At 44.7% G+C, this 6,008-nt stretch overlaps 1 long non-coding RNA gene across 1 annotated transcript in view; it reads right to left on the bottom strand.

The window, feature by feature from the left end:
• Nucleotides 1-6,008, bottom strand: part of LOC116670229 (uncharacterized) — a 15,373-nt gene that overhangs the window by 463 nt on the left and 8,902 nt on the right. Inside the window, exon 2 of the long non-coding RNA XR_004326973.1 lies at nt 183-188. This is a non-coding gene — a long non-coding RNA (uncharacterized LOC116670229). The remainder of the gene's footprint in view (nt 1-182; nt 189-6,008) is intronic.

Raw genomic sequence — 6,008 nt, 5'->3', positions numbered from 1 at the left:
CAAAAACAAAACAAACACAGTTGCGACCCCACCCTGTCCACCCAATCCCTCATACCCTGGATCTCTATCAGATTTTACCGGCCATAAAAGACCACAAAACCAGCAATTTATTTACAGATATTAAATTACCATCAAACTATCAACCATTGATTGCCACGCTCTGCACTGTGCATTTTTGCCACTGATAGCTCCCTCTCGATTACGTTAATCCATTGAGGGTTAGTAATTGCATGTGGAGGTTTCCAACGTAGCGCTAGCATTTTCTTGGCCGCAGTGATGCCTTTTAAGAGTATACGCTTTTTCCAACATGTCCTCTTTAGTGAGGAGTCATCGTTCAAGAGCAGCACAGCAGGAGAACACGGTACAACATCATCCATAACATTAGATAAAGTGGCCGAAACCTCCCCTCAAAAAAGCTTCACATCCTTACATTCCCAGTATATATGCATGTCTATACAACCATCTAAACAATTCAATTCAATTTTATTTATAGTACATTCATAACAAGAGTTATCTCAAGACACTTACAGAAGAGTAGGTCTAGACCCACACTCAAAATTTACACGGAACCCGTTCTAGTAGTTTCCTCAAAGCAAGCAACAGTGCGACGAGGGCGAGGAAAAACTTCCTTTTAGGCAGAAACCTCGGACAGACCCAGGCTCTTGGTAGGCGGCGTCTGACGGGCGGTTGGGTTAGTGGAAATAACAAAAATAGAAAAAATAGTAGTTTGTAGCAGTTCTTTGTAGTAGTTCATGGCATAGCAGGGCACTGTGCGGATTACAAGGCACGCAGGATGTAGCGGCACGCAGAGTGTAGCAGATGAACATGGCACCGCAGAACATGTAGCGGGACCATGGCGACAGCTGCTTCCATGATTTTGGAGCATCCCTGATCCGAGGGAACATGCTGGGGAAAAAAGAACATAAGGACTCCGGGGAATGACTCCCCAGAGCTAGGTTAGTAACATGCATTTCTGGGACATGGATGCACATAAATGAAAAGATAGGAAGATAGAGGAGAGAGGAACTCAGTGTGTCAAAGTAAGTCCCCCAGCTGTCTAAAACTATTACAGCAAAACCAAGAGAGACAGGTTAAAGAGAGGAGCCTTGTCGGGCTAGAACTCTCCCCAACCGGATCGGGCTGTATGCCAAGTCTCCCTTTAGTTTTATTATATGATAGATAAATCTGAAAACTATGTGACTAACTACTACTCCCTAACAATATTCGATTCTATGCCCTAACTAGTGTATCAAAATAAGTGGGCCGGGTTAGGCGGACGCTGCGACTCCTCACTCCCTAACAATATTCCATTTTATGCCCTAACAATAAGCTTTATCAAAGAGGAAAGTCTTAAGCCTACTCTTAAATATGGAGACGGTGTCTGCCTCCCGAACCCAACTGGAACCTGGTTCCACAGGAGAGGAGCCTGATAACTGAACGCTCTGGCTCCCGTTCTACTTTTAGAGACTCGAGGAACCACAAGTAACCGCCATTCGGGAGAGTAGTGCCTTGTAGGGTTGTAAGGTACTTAGAGCTCTATAAGATAAGATGGTGCCTGACCATGAAGAGCTTTGTATGTGAGAAGAAGGATTTTAATCTATTCTAGATTTACAGGAAGCCAATGCAGAGAAGCTAAACAGGAGAGATGTGGTCTCTTTTCCTGGTTCCTGTTAGAACCTAAACAGAGGGACAGATCGGAGAAGTTGAGGTTTCATAAGACAGCTTTTCCTGGGAGTGAGGTAAGTCCTATAGATATAGTTGAAATGGATCTGTTTGATAACCCTAACCCTGTTAAAAGCGCCCGGAGGGCCTGTCTCCAAATTTGGCAGTGAGCCTCCGGGCGGTGGGTGAAACAATCATTGCCGGTTTGGTTTTGATAGCATTTACTGTGGCAGAAGATATTGCAATTGCAAATTCCCCATTTAAACGCATTGACTTTGTCCACAAAATCATCAAAAACGTCGATTATAGCGCCCCTAATGGCCCATCATTACCAAATTATGTAGAAGCTTCCATGCGGCATGCCAAACAATGACCCCAGTTTGGTGTCGATACCACGTATTTTGGCCAAGATATGGCAAAGTTTGTTCATGAAAACACACATTTTGTATTGTGGCGCCCCTAGCGGCCAATGTTCGTCAAATTGGTACAGAGCCTCAGGGGGTCATAGCAAGTAATATTCTAAAGTTTGGCTTTGATAGCATTTATTTGGCCGAGATATGGCAAGGAAAGTTTCCATAGCTAGCTACACAATGTTGCGTGTAACACGCGCAATTTTTATCCTATAAAAATTCTTTATACAACTTTGTGTCAGGTCGGTCTGGAGATGCTATGTGCCAAGTTTCGTGCAGGATCCATGGCACGGTCTCGGAGGATAGATAAAGTAGGTTTTTGATAAATGATTTTTCACGCATAAAAGTCTAGGCGGAAATGGGGGTGGCCTATATCCGAGATTCATTGGATCCAGGAACGCGTGGATGTAAGGTTTTTAAATTTCCGATGTACGGTTTGCGAGTTATAGAGCCAAACGTGTTTTTTCTCTGCTATAGCGCCACCTAGTGGTAGAAGTGTATGAATTTTTTTGGCTGAGGTCTTTGCGGACTTTTGGACCAGTCCTGAAAATGGCGCGTCGCCACCATGTACGGTTTAGGCTGCAGCACCACTTTTATGCGGAGAAGAATGAAACTAGAACTGCACGCAGTTTCAACGGGGTCCAAGCCTCCCCGCGCCAGTCGTCCCCAGCGACCCGGGGAAATGCTCTATGTTGATTAGAGCGCCCCTAAGGGCCCGTCTTTACCAAATTTGTCAGTGAGCGTCGGGCGGTGGGCGAAACAATCATTACCGGTTTGTTTTGATAGCATTTACTGTGGAGAGATATTGCAATTGCAAATTCCCATTTAAATGCTTGACTTTGTCCACAAAACCAACAAACGTTAATTATAGCGCCCCCTAATGGCAAATCGTTACCAAATTTGGTATAAAGCCTCGTGCGGCATGCCAAACAATCACCCCAGTTTGGTGTTGATACCACATATTCGGCGAGATATGGCAAAGTACGTTCGTGAAAAACACAGTTTTTTGTATTTGTAGCGCCCCTAGTGGCCAATGTTCGCCAAATTTGGTACAGAGCCTCAGGGGGTCATAGCAAGTAATATCGTAAAGTTTTGCTTTTATAGCATTTATCTTGGCCGAGATATGGCAACGGCAATGTTTTCATAGCTAGCTACAAAACTTTGTTTGCGCGTAACACGCGCAATTCTTATCCTATAATAAATCTTTATACAACTTTTTGTTAGTTCGGTCTGGAGATGCTATGTGCCAAGTTTCGTGCAGATCCATTTCACGGTCTCGGAGGAGATAGAAAAAGTAGGTTTTTGATAAATCGCGATTTTTCACGCATAAAAGTATAGGCGGAAATGGGCGTGGCCTATATCACGAGATTCAGTAGGATCCAGGGAACGCGTGGATGTAAGGTTTTTAAATTTCCGATGTACGGTTTGCGAGTTATAGGGCCAAACGCGTTTTGTCCTGGTATAGCGCCACCTAGTGGTGGAAGTGTGCCAATTTTTTTGGCTGAGGTCCTTGCGGACTTTTGGACCAGTCCTGAAAATGGCGCGTCGCCACCATGTACGGTTTAGGCTGCAGCACCACTTTTATGCGGAGAAGAATAATGGAAAAAAAAACTAAGAAACCTACCGAAAACAATAGGGTTCCACAGCCCTGCTGTGTGAACCGCGTATCGCCTTGCGATACCGCGGTGCACGCATCCTCGGGCTTGGACCCCTAACTAGAACTGCACGCAGTTTCAACGGGGTCCAAGCCTCCCCGCGCCAGTCGTCCCCAGCGACCCGGGGAAATGTTCTATGTTGATTAGAGCGCCCCCTAAGGGCCTGTCTTTACCAAATTTGGCAGTGGGCCTCCGGGTGGTGGGCGAAACAATCATTACCGGTTTGGTTTTGATAGCATGTATCGTGGCGAGATATTGCAATGCAAATTTTCCATTTAAATGCATTGACTTTTCCACAAAACCAACAAACGTCGATTATAGCGCCCCTCCAGTGGCCCACCGTTACCAAATTGGTATGAAGCTTCCGTGCGGCATGCCAAACAATCACCCCAAGTTGGTGTTGATACCACGTATTTTGGCCGAGATATGGCAAAGTACGTTCGTAAAAAACACACTTTTTTATTTGTAGCGCCCCTACGGCCAATGTTCATGAAATTTGGTACAGAGCCTCAGGGGTATAGCAAGTAATATCGTAAAGTTTTGCTTTTATAGCATTTATTTTGGCCGAGATTATGGCAAAGGCACCTGTTTGCCCATACTACCCCCCCCCAGCCTCCCCACCACATATGGTGTGTGTGTTTTGCGTGGGAGGACAATTTTTAGCTCTACACACACTCTTATCAACACTTTGCAGGTGGGTTCTGAAGCTCTGTGCCACCGTTTCGTGCCAAGCACACACATAGGTGGAAATATATATATATATATATATATATATATATACTATATAGTTATTATATATAATAATATATCATCAGCATACAGCAATATGGAGTGTGTGGTGTTATTGAAAGTTATGGGGGAAATTATCGGGTGTTGGCGAATTTTCTGTGCAGGGGGTTCTACTGACAGTATAAAAAGAAAAGGACTAAATGGGCATCCCTGTCAGCATGAACGTGATAACTCAAACTTATTTGATATAATGCAGTTTGTGTTTATCATCGCAGATGGGTTGCTGTAAAGTAGATTAATAAAACTAATAAAAGTTGGGCCCAGATTAAAGCGCTGTAGGACCATCCACAAGTAATCCCATTCCAACCTATCAAAGGCTTTCTCTGCGTCAAGGCTCAATACTGGGGATAGGATATCCTTGCATGGATGACATGAAGCAGTTGTCGTACATTGTCAGAAGCAAGTAGCAATTTCACAAAGCCCGTCTGGTCACTCTTAACTGACATAGTTATATGAGGTTCTAATCGCAAGGCCCGTATACGGGCAAAAACTTTTATTTCAGCATTAAGGATAGATAACTGTGAAGTCTGTGTACGTTATGTCTGGTGCTACCCCGAACTGGCTTTGTACTCCGGTAAGATAGTTGCTGCAACCTTTGGTTGTAGTTCAACAGATTTATTAGCATCCAGATCCAGCATTGAATACAGTGCATGTTGCTTACATTACACACTTGTATAGGTTTGTGGTTGTGTGTGTGGTTTTCTGGAACATAAAGAAATACAGATATACTGGTTCGGGAAAGCCCTGAACCATCCCTTAGTTACGCCGCTATAGGCAAAGAGATTACTGTTGTTGTGAGTAAGATTATAAAGAAGTTGACTTCTGTCTCTATCTCTCTCTCTACTCTCTATCTCTCTCCTCTATCGAAGCCACCTCCGCTATAGACAGTGGGATGGTCATTCTGTCTCTCTCTCCTCTCCCTCTCTCTCTCTCATAGCAACCTCCGTAGACAGTGGGATGGTCATGTCTCTCTCTCTTCTCCCTCTCTCATAGCACACCTCCGTAGACAGTGGGAGGTCAGTCTCTCTCTCCTCTCTCTATTCTCTCTCTCTATCATAGCCACCTCGCTAGACAGTGGGATGGTAGGTCTCTCTTTCCCTTCTCTCTCTATCTCTTTCCTAATTCCCTCACCACATGCTCGTGTCACCTTCTACGCTAGACAGAGGGATGGGATACCTCTCCTCGTCTCTCTCTCTCTCATACACCTCCTCTAGACAGAGGGATGGATCCCTCTCTCTCTCTCTCATTTCCCATTCGATCTCTAGACAAGGATGGGATCAGGTTTGGGGAGAGTGTGATAGCTGGCCCAGGGTCCCCTCTTACACTGTTCTCTCTTAGTTATGCTGTAATAGTTTTAGACTGCTGGGGGACTTCTTTCGACACACAGATTTCCTCTCTCATCTATCTATCTTTCCATTTATGTGCATCCATGTCCCAGAAATGCCAGTTACTAACCTAGCTCCGGGGAGTCATTCCCCGGAGTCCTTCTGTT

Source organism: Etheostoma spectabile, chromosome 2 (genome assembly GCF_008692095.1).
Source record: "Etheostoma spectabile isolate EspeVRDwgs_2016 chromosome 2, UIUC_Espe_1.0, whole genome shotgun sequence".
In the NCBI taxonomy this organism is placed as follows: domain Eukaryota; kingdom Metazoa; phylum Chordata; class Actinopteri; order Perciformes; family Percidae; genus Etheostoma; species Etheostoma spectabile.
The sequence above is the reverse complement of the archived record's forward strand: the minus strand, read 5'-3'. Positions and strand labels throughout refer to the sequence as shown.